General features: G+C 46.6%; 1 protein-coding gene across 2 annotated transcripts in view; it reads left to right on the top strand.

Annotated features, from left to right (window-relative positions):
- Positions 1 to 12,682, top strand: part of GALNT17 (polypeptide N-acetylgalactosaminyltransferase 17) — a 361,038-nt gene that overhangs the window by 87,517 nt on the left and 260,839 nt on the right. The window lies entirely within an intron of this gene.

Genomic DNA, 12,682 nt, shown 5'->3' with positions numbered 1-12,682 from the left:
ATGGGCATTTGGGTTGTTTCCAGTTTGGGGTGATCATGAATAAAGCTGCTTTTGAACGTTCATAGACGGTCTTTGTGTGAACACACATTTTCATTTCTTTTGGGTGGATACCAAGGAGTGGGGTTGCCGGGCCGTATGGTGAGTGTTGGTTTGCATCCTCAGCAGCAACGAATCAGAGTTCTAGTTGCTCCACATCCATGTCAGCACTTGTTATTATCAAGTATCCTTTTAGCCATTCTGTTATGTGTATAGATGTCATGTAGATTTTTATAGGTGGGAGGGCAAGGATACGTTGTTAAAACTCTGGCTTCAGTGATTGCCCTCATGATGAGCCTCTCTCTCTCCTGTATGCCTTCAGCTTACACTTCAGGAACTTGACTGCAGGATTCCTTGGGTGCGGGTGCACTTTGTGCCACCAAAGTGAGGCTTTGGTGAGAAGCTTTGCTGAGTGATGCTGGGTGAGGAGCGCATGGCAACAGGGCTGATGAGGGCCCGTGTGGCACCGTGGGAAGAACACACTCTGGGAAGCCTGGGACCAAATTCCCTTTTTGTGACCGATCACGCCTGCAACACCCCACAAATCATTGAAAGCCTGTGCCTGCCTGTCCCCACCTGTGAAATGGGGATAATCGTGGTTGCTTGCCCATTCTACAGACAGTGAAAAAGAGCCTTGGAAATGGAAGAGTACAATCTGAAGAAGAAAGGACGGCATGCTTATTTTGATTGCTGTCGAGCAGTTTTTATCACTACTGGTGTCGAACCCTAGGACTAACGTGAAGCCTTCCTGTTGTTAGCAGTGAAGGTCGACAAGACTGTTTTTCATCCACTTGGCTATTTTTAACCATGTTAGCTACATATAATTCCGTGGAACTGTCACGGAGACCCTTTTGGAGTAGAAGCTGCCTATTCTGTTGTGATTTTTAATGTAAACTTCACTTTAGGCACATGTGACCTGTTGTAATCACTCACCTCGCTGCCCAGATACTAACCCTCTGAAATGTGACTGGGGACCTTGCTCCAGTTCCAAACACTGTCAGCTCTTGCTCATGAAAGGAGCTGTTTATGTAGTTTGTGGCTTCTTCCTTTTCCCTCTTGGACCGTTTGTTTTACTGCTCAATGCCATCCTCAGTTGCTTCAGACAGGAGAGACGGAAGATAATGAGATGTAGGCTGGGTTCTTTTCTCCCTGGTTGTGGCTCTAGTTGAAAGTTTGGCTCCATTGTAGTCTTTTTGATCATCTGGGGCCTCAGATTATTCATGCTAAACCTGTTTTCTCTGTCAGCAAAGTCAGCAAAGAGTCGAACGAAGGTGGACAATGAGGTAGTACCATTTGTGCTCTACGATTTCTATCCCACTTACCCCAGAATATTATGGTCAGTTTCTGTGGAGCAAAATTTCTTAAGAGCTTAGCTCTCCTAAGGGACTTTGGAGACCACAAATATTTCTGGGAAGTAGAAAAAAGAAGCAGAATAAAGAGCCTTTGGCAAAGCATTCTTTTGATCAGCTGTGAAAAGTTTGATTGTTTCTGATGGTCTAATGAAATAGTAGCATTTCTAAAAAATTTTCTCTAGTGAGATGTGTGTGTGTGTGAGAGAGAGAGAGAGAGAGAGAAAGAGAATCGTAGGTTTCCAAGGACCTCCGTGTTAATTGCAGAGATTAATTTGCTCTTTCTCCTCTTCCTCCTCCTCTTTTTCTTCTCCTTCTTCCTCTTCCTCATCTTCTACTTCTTCTTTTTTATGGAGGACATGCCCAGATTTGCATACTTGCGACCTCTCGGGATACTCACTTATCCTTCCATCCAGCCATTCCAGGCATTTAGGGAGACACCAACTGTGACCCAGCCACTGTTCTAAGACGCTGGGGAGATGGCAGCAAACAAAACAAATAATGTCTCTGCCTACAGGGTTCTGATGTTCTGCTGGGCAAGAGAGACAAGTAAACATTGTAACACATGATAAAGGTTAAGTGCAGAGAGTTGTAAGTGCTATGAGGAAAATGAAATCAGTAAGAGCGCAGACGGTGGTAGATGCTGCTGGGCTTGTCACAGATGTAGAGAGATGGGGTTCATAGCACAGTTTGTGTGACATTTCTTTGGTGATCTGGAAGCACTGAAAAAAGCCATTAGAAAGTAGACAGCTGAACAAAGTAGAGGCATCACACTTCCTGACTTTGAAATATATTACAAAGCTACAGTAATTAAAACAGGGTGGTACAGGCATAAAGATAGACGTGTAGACCAATGGAACAGAATAGAGAGCCCAGCCATTGGGTTTAGGGATCATCCTCATCCAGTATCACCTCAGTTTAACTTAAGCACATCTGCAAAGATCCTATTTTCAAATAAGGTCCTATTCTAAGACTTCAGGTGGACGCGGATTTGTGGAGGACACTATTCAACCACTACAGTGTGTCCGTTAATTCAGAGCGGTGTCCTCTCCGCTGTCTTATACAGGCAGGAGTGTGGAGGGACTTCGGTGGAGGTGAGCCCAGGCCTGGAGGAACGGAGGAAGGTGGCCTGGGGGCAGGGAGAAAATTCCGCCAGTGGGGTGACGTTTGGCTTTGCTAACGTTCCTTAGGATATTTGTCGTGTAAACCTTCTTGACTGTCGTGTCTTCATGGGGGATTTTACCTTCTATCAAACTTAAATGGTTGTCTGGCCCACTTAGTGATTTTTGTTTCTCAGTCCTCTGTGATATTTAACTTAGAGTTCTTGCTTTCCGTTTGTGTTTGGTCAATATATCTTGGGGCACGATTTTAATTGGTCTGGGTTATATTGTTTTAAGCATGTTTTGTTCAGGTGGGGAGAGTATAGCATTTTCTACCCCGTTGGGAGTTTTTGCCTTTGGCTGAGAGAGAGGAGTAATGGGGAGGGGGCCCCTGAGGCTGGGGGAGGGGAAGGGGTCTGGAACCCCCGAGGAGACAGGGAACGCTGCCCCCACTTCCCTGTGTTCTTTTGTCTTCATGGTTACCCTGTGAGGTGGGTGAGATTATCTCCACTTTACCACGTTGGAAGCTGGCGTGTCAAGTGACCTCCCCGTGGTCACGTGCTTATCAGTGGCCGAGCCGGATCACGTCACTGGGTCAACCTGCCTCCACTTCCCATTTGCACCAGGGCAGGAAGGCAGCAGATGGGAGCAGAAGGGACAAAGATCAGGATGAGGACACCGATGTAGGGATATCTAGTTATCAAGGCCATCTTGGTTCCAAATGACAGAAAACCAACTTATCCTCATTTCAGCATGAAAAGGAGGAGACAGGGATTTATTAGGTCCCATAACTGGGAAGTCCAGGGTAGTGTCTGGCTTCAGATAAGGCCAAATCCAGGGCTTTCAGGGGTGCCTTCAAGACTCTGCCCCTCTTTCCAGCTTGTAGACAGGTGCTCTCTTTCGATAGCTGAGATGGAAGCTGGAGAAAGATCTTCCTGGAAAGTTCCATCAGACATCTTAGGGAAAGTCTCCGATCTGGTTTGAGGCATGTGCCTGTATCTGAACCCATCACGGGGCCCAGGAGCCTAGGATTTGGGAGTGGCTTGGTCCTTATCCCGTGCCTACTTGTGCCTTGGCAGAGGAGGGTCACCCTGGTCCTCAGGGGGTGGGGTTCACACGCAGGAGAGGAGTTCTGCTCCCTCAGAAGGAGGTCAGGGTGCAGCCCAGACAGAACCACAGATGCTGAGGGGGTGGTGGTTTCGCTAGGAGAGTAGATGGCTTCAGCCCATGAATCACAGAGAGAAGGCAAATCAGGAACCACAGGACCCGCTGCTGGGAAGCCCAGGGCTGCAGGTCTGAGACACACTCAGAAATGCCCAGTTGAAGTAAATACCATGTTATTCCACAACGTTAAGTTCTAGCAGGAATTTTAGGCACTGTCTGGGCTGAGACTTGGGGCCCAGATGAAGGCTGTCTCAGTCGGCTTGGGCTGCTGTAACAAAGATACTGTAGACTGGAGCTCCGGCAACAAACATTTGTTTCTCAGAGCCTGGAGGCTGGAAAGTCGGAGATCAGGGCACTGGTGTGGTCAGGTTCTGGGGAGGGCCTGTTTCCTGGGGTGCAGACCCCCGCCTTCTCTCTGCATCCTCATGCAGCAGAGAGCAGAGATGGCTAGCTCTTGAATCACATCACAGGGTTCCACCCTCATGACCTAATTACCTCCCAAAGACCCCCCCTTCTCAGTACTATCCCCTTAGGGCTTCCACATACGAATTTTGGGGGAACACATGTATTCAGTCCATAGCAGAAGCCTGGCAACAGCCAGGCCAAAAGCAGAGAATCAGTTCTTAGATGGTCCATGTAGGGAGTTGCAGCCTTGACATGTCTAAATATTGGCCAATTAATTTTCGAGGCCAATGGAATAGCCGTCCTCAAGAGTTCACTTTAGGAGAAATCCGCCGCCGACTCGGGCTGCTTCCCCGTCCTGCCCTCCGCCCCAGAGTGTGCACGGTGAAGGCACAGGTGGAGGCCATCCATCCTGGTGGCCTTCATGCTGTTGGGAGAGAGGCAGTCCCTCCCCCCACCCCGATCTCCAGCACGTGGCTATCTCACTGATGGAGGAGAGACTAAAGAATGTTGTTTAGCTCAAAGGAATTGGCTCCCTTGACCTCCAGCTCCAGTGCACGCAGGATAATGCCCATTTCCTCGACTCTGCAAAGGTCCACATGCAGATGCATGGGCCGGAGAAAGTAATTTCAGACCCGCTGCTGCGGCTTTGATTGCATTTGGCTTCCACGTGCTGTGATGGCCCAGGAAGGAACAGGGTCCGGGAGGCAGCTTCTCAGCCAAGCTCTAATGAGCATCGGTGTAGAAATGCATTGTCTCTTCTGTCTGTGATCTTCTGCCATCTCTCACCTTCCTCTTTGTGATCACATCATGGAACTGAGCTCTTTCTCTGAAGTCCTTTCTCTGAAAGGAAAGGGTCGTGTTCTTCTTCACTCCCATCATCGGTCCAGCATCTAGCACTGTGTCAGGCACATGGTGGATGTTCGTTCTGCGGGTTTATTGAGTGGATGGATAAATGGATGGATGATGGATGGATGGATGATGGATGAAGGACCTCAGCTGGACCGGGGAGCCTAGAACATGTTTACACACCAAAAGGAAAACCTTGCACTAGAACATAGGAGAGAGGAATGCTGTGCCAATAGTTGGGGGTTGGGGACAAAGTCCCATATGGACTCAGGGCTTGGGTGATGGGTCCATCTTCAGGGGAGGAGGTGCCTGCATCTTTAGGAGGGTCAGGTTTCAGGGAAAGCAAATAAGGTGGGGAGAGGGGTTTGCTGCAAAGAGGCTGAAGCTATATGGAATTACCTGCTGTGGGGTAGGGTCCTAGAGGCCACCTGGGAAGGGTTTGCTGGGAGGAGAGAGGAGGCAGATTGGCCAGGAGAGAGGGGCACCGGGCAGGGTGAGGGTGGGGGTTCAAAAAGGACTGATGGCAGGAGGTGCCCTGAGCATGACGAGGACACACAGGCGGGCGGTGGCACTAGCTGGAGGAATCCTCCCAGAGCCAAAGTGGGAAGAGCAGCGGTGATGTTTCTCAGCCACGTGGTCCCAGGAAACATTTCTCTTTCGTCCTTTCCCTTATAACTGTTGTTCCAGTTTTTGTCTTGGATTAATTATATTAATGTTATTGGACCATAAACCACCTTCAAATTATTCTCGTATGTATGTTCGTACATATAAATCGATTTGTTAAAAAAAATTAAGCTCTTCATCAAGTTGAAAAAGCCACGCTCCCCTCTCAGGGAGTCAGCATCGATGTGCACCCAGCTAAGATTTTTTTCCCCATCCATTTCAGACAAAGCATTTTCTTAAACAATTCTAGACTAAGGGTTCTGTGAGCTTTCATGGTTAGAAGATTCTTTTTCTTCTGTTTAACTATTCTGCCCACTGCTGTTCAAATCCATTTTCTTTTGGTCCTTGATGAAGAGGCTTTAAAATGAGTGCATATGTTTTTATGAAGGGAAATTTTGAGCTGTTTTTCATAAGTGAGTAAAACTGATGGAAATGAAAAACATGAGAGCACTCAATTAGGGGACTTGGGATTCAGGGTTTATTGGAGCTTGAAGCTTATACAATGTTGGCTCGCTCTTTAAGAAGAAGAATGTAAATTTGGAAATGCAGAATTAGGTGCAAAAGTAAATATTTATCTAGAATGAGAAAAAAATTGTAAAAAAAATGCCAAGTTAAAAGAACAAATAAGTATCACCAACATGACAGATTCCAGGAAAATAATATATTTTTATTAGCTACCCTTCATACCTTGATAATCTTTCTTTCTTCCCCTTTTTTACTACACATTATTTGATTGACTCTTCATATGACAGCAGTTTGGAATCTCCTTTTCTGTTGAGAGAGTAGAAAGGCAATTTGATCTTTCTTTCAGGATGGTTGACTGGTACTTTTTTTAAAAAAAAAAGTTGATATTTTAGAAAATGAATTTTAGCTTCACAATTCAATGTTGGCCATGTCAGGTACATTTTTAGAACTGTTGTCAAATTTGGGGTGACTTCCGCCCACTCGCTGTATGAGCTCTAAGGTTACAAGGCATTTCGTGGATTTTTTGCGATCACTTGTATTAAATATACTTTTGAGTTGATGACATCATGAGTGTTCTTGGAAAAACGTTGCTGTTCCAGGGCGGCTTAACGATATCTGGGAGGCTGGAAACCACTGTACACGTTATTCCACTAAAGCTGAACCAAATGTACTCTTAGCCTAAATTTCCCGAAGCCAAATTCTAGTTACCTGGCCCTCCCCCATTGCCCCCACCCCGTGGCAGAGCTGGGACTGAGGACAAGCTGGAGTGAATAGAGGCAGTCATCTTAGCTGACGGCAACAATAGTATCTTGCTTTTGCAAGTGTTACAAAAACATCTGACCACGTGTACGCACTGCTGGGGCCCTTTCAAGGCCTCAGAAGGGGCCCATGTAGGTGAGGGGCCCTGAACTTAAGCTTCAAAAGCTTCATGGTAAATCCAGCTCTGAAGCCGTTGATTACTTCAGCATGTGAATATTTACTGAGTCCCCTGGGTAAGGGGACTGGGATAGCACAGCCTGATTTTTTTCTCTTCTCGAATAAACCTTTAAATATTAAAAAAAAATTTTTCCCTTGAAATAGGCATTAAGAATACTTGCCCCAATGCTAATTACATTTCCTTACATCTTTGTAGTGGTTTGCAATTTGCAAGGGTTCACAATGCTTTATTTTGTTTCATCTCCTCTCCAGCCCTGGGAGCTAGACAGGGCCAGTTTTATTCCTGTTTGCAAGGAAGGCAGCGGGCTCTGAGCTTGCCAGCGCTTTTTCCATCTGCCTCTCAGGAGAAGCATTTGAAGCAGGAGGTGTCCAGGTCTGAGCAGGGACCACTGGGCACCCGTCCAGAGGCCTGTGACGGTGCTAGCCCCGGCACGAGCTGGCCCCAAGTTCTTGTCTTCAGCCTACCCGAGCCTCAGTTTCCTCACTTGTCGGGGAGAAATAATCTCCCAGAGGTGACCAGAAAGGCCCTTTTCTCCTCTCCTCTGCTTGGTCAAAATCAGCATTCCTGCCTCTTGTCTCCCATCCAAATAGGACTAATGGAGCTCTCTCTCTCTCTGTTTCTCTGGCTGCTGCTCTCCTTTGACTTCCTCGCATCGTTCTGACGTCCTTTCAGGGTGTGTTTCCCCGACTGTAAGTCCTGAGCTGGCTGGATCATGGTGGAAGTGGTTTATTGCTCTTCTGATTTCAGAAGCGGATCGCGTATTTAAGCACCCAGATTACCCCAGATGGTCCTGCCACAGGCTCACAGGCCCAGTGACAGTGTGCTGGCCCTACCTTTTGTTTTTGTTTTTTGGAGTTTCTTTTTTAGGGGGATGAGAATTAGATTTATTTGTTTATCTTAATGGAGGTATTGGGGATTGAACTCAGGACCTCGTGCATGCGAAGCACTCACTCTGCCACTGAGCTCTACCCCACCCCTGGCCCTGCCTTTTGACAGTTCCTTGACAGTGGTTCAGCCGCCTGGTCCCCTGCTTTGATGCGTGCATCCCCCTGGAAATTCAGAGGTTCCCACAGATTTCAGAACTGGGTGAGGGCAGCATGCATGGCTGGCGGAAGTCCAGCTGGAGGGTGCAGGAGAGGGGGGTCCTTTTACTCTGGGGACATTTTGGTTCTGGATCTGTTTCTTTTGATGAGATTAGCATTTCATCAGCTTTTTCTTTAAATGATTTATTTAAAGTAACCCTAAAGCATGATTTGGTTCCTATAGTTGCAAAGGATGGTAAACTACATAGCTCAATGTGCCCATTTTTTTGTGTGGGGAAGTGGAGGTCCAGTGATGAGAGGGCAGGAGTCCTGGATAAACAGATTACATGGGAACAGGTAAGTGTGTGTTTAAGCCACCTTCTCCCTGTGTATCCATCTTTTTCTTTGCCATCTTATTTTGTGCCTAATTATCAGAATCATTCTTGAGCATATTTAATAAGGTAATTACTGAGTTTTGAATATTCTGGGTCTTTTGGCCTTTACATATATTTACTTATTTAATTTTACGTGTTAATCTAGAGATATCTTTATATGTCATTCAATATTTAAATTCCAGTTTTTCTTTTCTTAGTTTTCCTTTTTCAGAATTTTATGTTTTTATTATGCTAAAATGCACTGAACATAAAATTGATTATTTTAAAAGTGTACAATTCAGTGGACTTTAATACAATCACAGCATGGCATAACCTTCACCACCATCTAATCCCAGAACATTTTCAACATTCCCCAAAGACACTCCATTACCATTAGCTATTGAATATTCCATCTTTAAAGATTTGCTAAATCGTGATGCCAAGGATGTGCTTGTAGGCATGTGTGTGCTCCTCCAATGGGCATACATCTTCCGCTTGATGCTGAGTGTCTTTGGAGAGGTTTCTGTCCAGGCGGGAGGTCCAGGAATGTGCTCATTTTTTGAACCTGCCCTGGATGGCAAAGTCTTCTTTCTCGTGGCTGATGCTGTCAGCATGAACTGGGGAAGGTGCTGTGGGGAGACCCTTAACAGAGGCTGTCGGAGTGGTCGGGGGGAGGGGACGTGGAGTCTGTGCACGCCCCTCTGCTTTCTGAGCCCTGCTGAGCCTGACCCGGTGGGGTAAGAAAGAGAGCGGGGCTGTCTGCAGAGAGGCAGTGAGCCAAGGTCCTGGGTGGCTGGTCTATTGAAAGCTCCCTCCACAACTGTGACAGAAGCACCCAGTGTTGGCTGGTCACATTCTGATTTAGATCCTTAGCTTCTGTCTCTGAAAACCCTCCCCGAGGTTCTGTTTGCATGCGTTACCTGCATCTCTCTGCCATGGATTACTCTTGTTCTGCAAACTCCTGTGTGCGGCTTCCAGAGAGCTGCGTCTGTTTCTAAACCTTGTTCGTTGAAAACAGGATGATTAGATAACACAGTGCTGGACACAATGCCCACGTGGGCTCTCTGCCTCCTGTGTGGCCCTGGCCAAGTCACTTACCTCCTCTGGGCTTTGGTTTGCTCATTTTTAAGTGAGTTGTTTGGAATAGATGATTGAGAAGTAATAATATCTACTCCATAGGGATTGTTGTCAGGATTAAATGAAATAGTGCATGAAAATCCTTTGTCGCAGTGCCTGGCACAAAGCTTAACTACCCCCAAATGGTTATTAATAGAAACATACTCATGACTATTAACATATTCACCTTAATAACCTGGTTTATCCACCCAGAGTCAACTCCCAGTTTCCCCAACACCATTTGCTAAAAAATGGGGTCCTTAGTTTGTAACATCTTTTTTTGTCATGTATTAAATTCTTATGTATCCTTGGCCTACTCCTGGACTGGCTTTGTTCTCTTGGTCTGTTTGCTGATCATTTTATTAGAATAACATCATTTTAATGATTATGGTTTATTAAACTTTTTAGTATCTTGGAGCAACCCTTCTCATCATTTTGACTAAAAGAATTTTGACTCTTCTTACCTTCCTGGTCAGTATATTCTTAAGAACCGTTTTGTCAGTTTGCCCCCAAATTCTGCTGGGAGTGGTTAGCATCCCGTTCTGTTGTATCTACATCTGGGTCTGTGAAAACTAGCTGCCTGGCTGTATTCAGTCATACCATCTGGAAAGAGGATGCACCTCTTCATTGGTTTAAATATTTCATATCTGTCTAAATATTTACTGGCAGGGTTAATCCTACACCCTTATTTTTTAAATTGAAGTATAATTGACACATAACATATTAGCTTCAGATTATGATTATATGACTATATATAGTTACATATAATCTATATATATTGCAAAATGATCACCACATGAAGTCTAATTCTATAAATATAATGCCTGTGAATTTCACCTCAATTATAAGAATCAGTACAATAGGAAGAAAAAAATTGAAGGAACAAAGAAATATGTTAGCCAAAATAAGAGTATGATGTTAAAAAGGAGGTACTGAAGTTGAAGCTGAGGGCTGCCTCAGGAGGCACGGACAGGTCTTGGCACCTGGCAGGGCTGGTCCCATGTAGAAGCTGCTCCTTCGTCTCTTTGGTTCAGACGCTGGGTTTCCCCTAAGCCACGGGAGGGACAGCCACAGCCACACTTTCCTGTCTTCCATCCAGGTGGCTGGGTTTTTCTGTTTCAAAGGGTAAAGGTGTGTTTAGGTCACTGTATTTTTCAGTCTGTCTCCATCATTGGTACATCATTTCTATTTCTAGTGATTGCAGTGTGTGTGTGTGAGTGTGTGTGTGTGCGCGTGCGTGCGCAGACCTGTGCTTTCTATGGGACATTGATACAAATTTCTTTTGGGGGTGAGGATGCCTGTTTCAGAGGTAGCAGACGATTGCCATTGTAACCCCAAGATACGGAATGTGATTTTAGACCATAGCAGCTGACTGAGGGAGCTGGGCAGGGAAACAGGGCAGATGGTGGGATCACGGACCTGCCCCACCTCCAGGGGTGGGCGCCCGAGCATTTTCACACCAGTGACTTGTGGGTGCTGAGTCCCCACCCTTGTAAACTGACCAGCAGAGTTATGATCGTGAGAGAGCAGAACCTTTCATGCCCACGCAGGCAGAGAAAGGAAGACTCTGCTCCTGGGACCTTAGAGCCCTTGGGCCCGCCCCTCATTTCACAGCTGAGCAGCCTGTGCCCCGGAGGGAAGTGGCCGGTGAAGGACCTATGACGAGCTGGGTCCCACCTAGACTAATCCTCTTGGCACGTTGTTAACTTTTCTCCTGGGTGTTGTTTTGATCCGCCTGGGCTGTTACTCTGTCCTGAGTCCTTGTGTACCGAGAGCGTGGGAACTACTGTGTGTGAAGTTACCTCCCATGAGCTAGGTGCACCTCCCCTTGTGAATTCCTCACGGTGGACCCATGAAGCCGGGATTACCTGCCCCACTGATAAATAGATAAGGAAACTGAGGCTCACGCCAAGAGGATTTGTGACACTGTGACTCCGCCTCTGTCCCCGCCCAGCCCTGTGCGTCAGTAACATCATCACCTTGGTTTTCATGAGTAGATTTAGTAGGTGTCTGCTGTAGGCCAGGCACTGGGCACACACTTTGCCCTCAAGGGGTGTGCGGACTGCCCCGTGATGCAGTCAGTGCTGTTTCCACTCCAGCTGGAGAATCAATGGGATTTAGCGCAGGGATGATGTGTTGGAGAGAACACGACGGGTTCGGGGAAGCCCCGTGTCCTTCACGGGCCTGTGATATTAGCTCTCTGGAGAGAATGATTCACTCTTGTAACCACAGCATCACAGAACCTGCCCATCCTTTGTGCCTGGCGGTGGTGGAGAAAAATGCCTGTTATGTTCAATCAGACTTTTGAGGGAGATGATTTAAATTGCTTTGATAACACCTTTGGGAGCTGGGGCTCCTTTGAATAATCTAGGGTGAAAGAAATGTGCTCTCATTACGGCAAGGGGGTGGATTGGCGCTCTGGCCTTGAAGTTTTGCTTTCGACAAGACTTGTTGAGTGCAAAAATCAAGATGACACCGAAACGCGTGCTGGCAAACAGAGATCTGTCCGTCTCCTCTGGGGCCGTGGAGTGGTGCCCCTCCCTCTCTGCCAGAGGTGGCGTGGCGGAGCTTTTCCGAACCGCTGACTATTGGACGTTCATGGGCTTGAACAGGATGACAAATGGAACCGGCTTCTTTTCTGATCTTAATAAGTGAGAAACAGCTGTTCTTTCTAGCTTGGGAGGCAAGTCGTTTGTTTTCTACACACACATCCACACACATATACACACATCGTTACCAACATACTGCAAGGGAAAATTAAAAATCACACACAGTATTTCTGAAAGGGGCTCGAGAGGAAAGGGATTTGCAGAGATCCAGCTACACTCTCCATCTCTGCATCTCCTCATATTGTGGATACCCACATCACACCCTGGCATCCAGAGCGTGTTCCTGGGGTGGACTTGAGGCTGGCCTTGAGCTTGGGGGCTGTCCCCACACCCTCTGGCTGTGGCTCAGCAGACATTAGCTGCTCTGAGGGCCGTGGAACCTGGAATCAGTCCTTTTCTGTAATTTATCATTGGCTGTTTATTTCACTTACCCCGCTGCTTATTTGTAAAACGAATAAGGTTTAATCTGTTAACATTTGAAGTCATTGTTGATAGGGTAGGATTTGCTGTTGCCACTTTGTTGTCTCTGTTAGCCTTATCGTTCTTTTGCCTGCCTTTCAACAGGTGTGAAGTTTCAGCTAAGCAAGATGAATGTG

This window comes from Vicugna pacos, chromosome 18, assembly GCF_048564905.1.
Source record: "Vicugna pacos chromosome 18, VicPac4, whole genome shotgun sequence".
NCBI lineage: Eukaryota > Metazoa > Chordata > Mammalia > Artiodactyla > Camelidae > Vicugna > Vicugna pacos.
The sequence above is the reverse complement of the archived record's forward strand: the minus strand, read 5'-3'. Positions and strand labels throughout refer to the sequence as shown.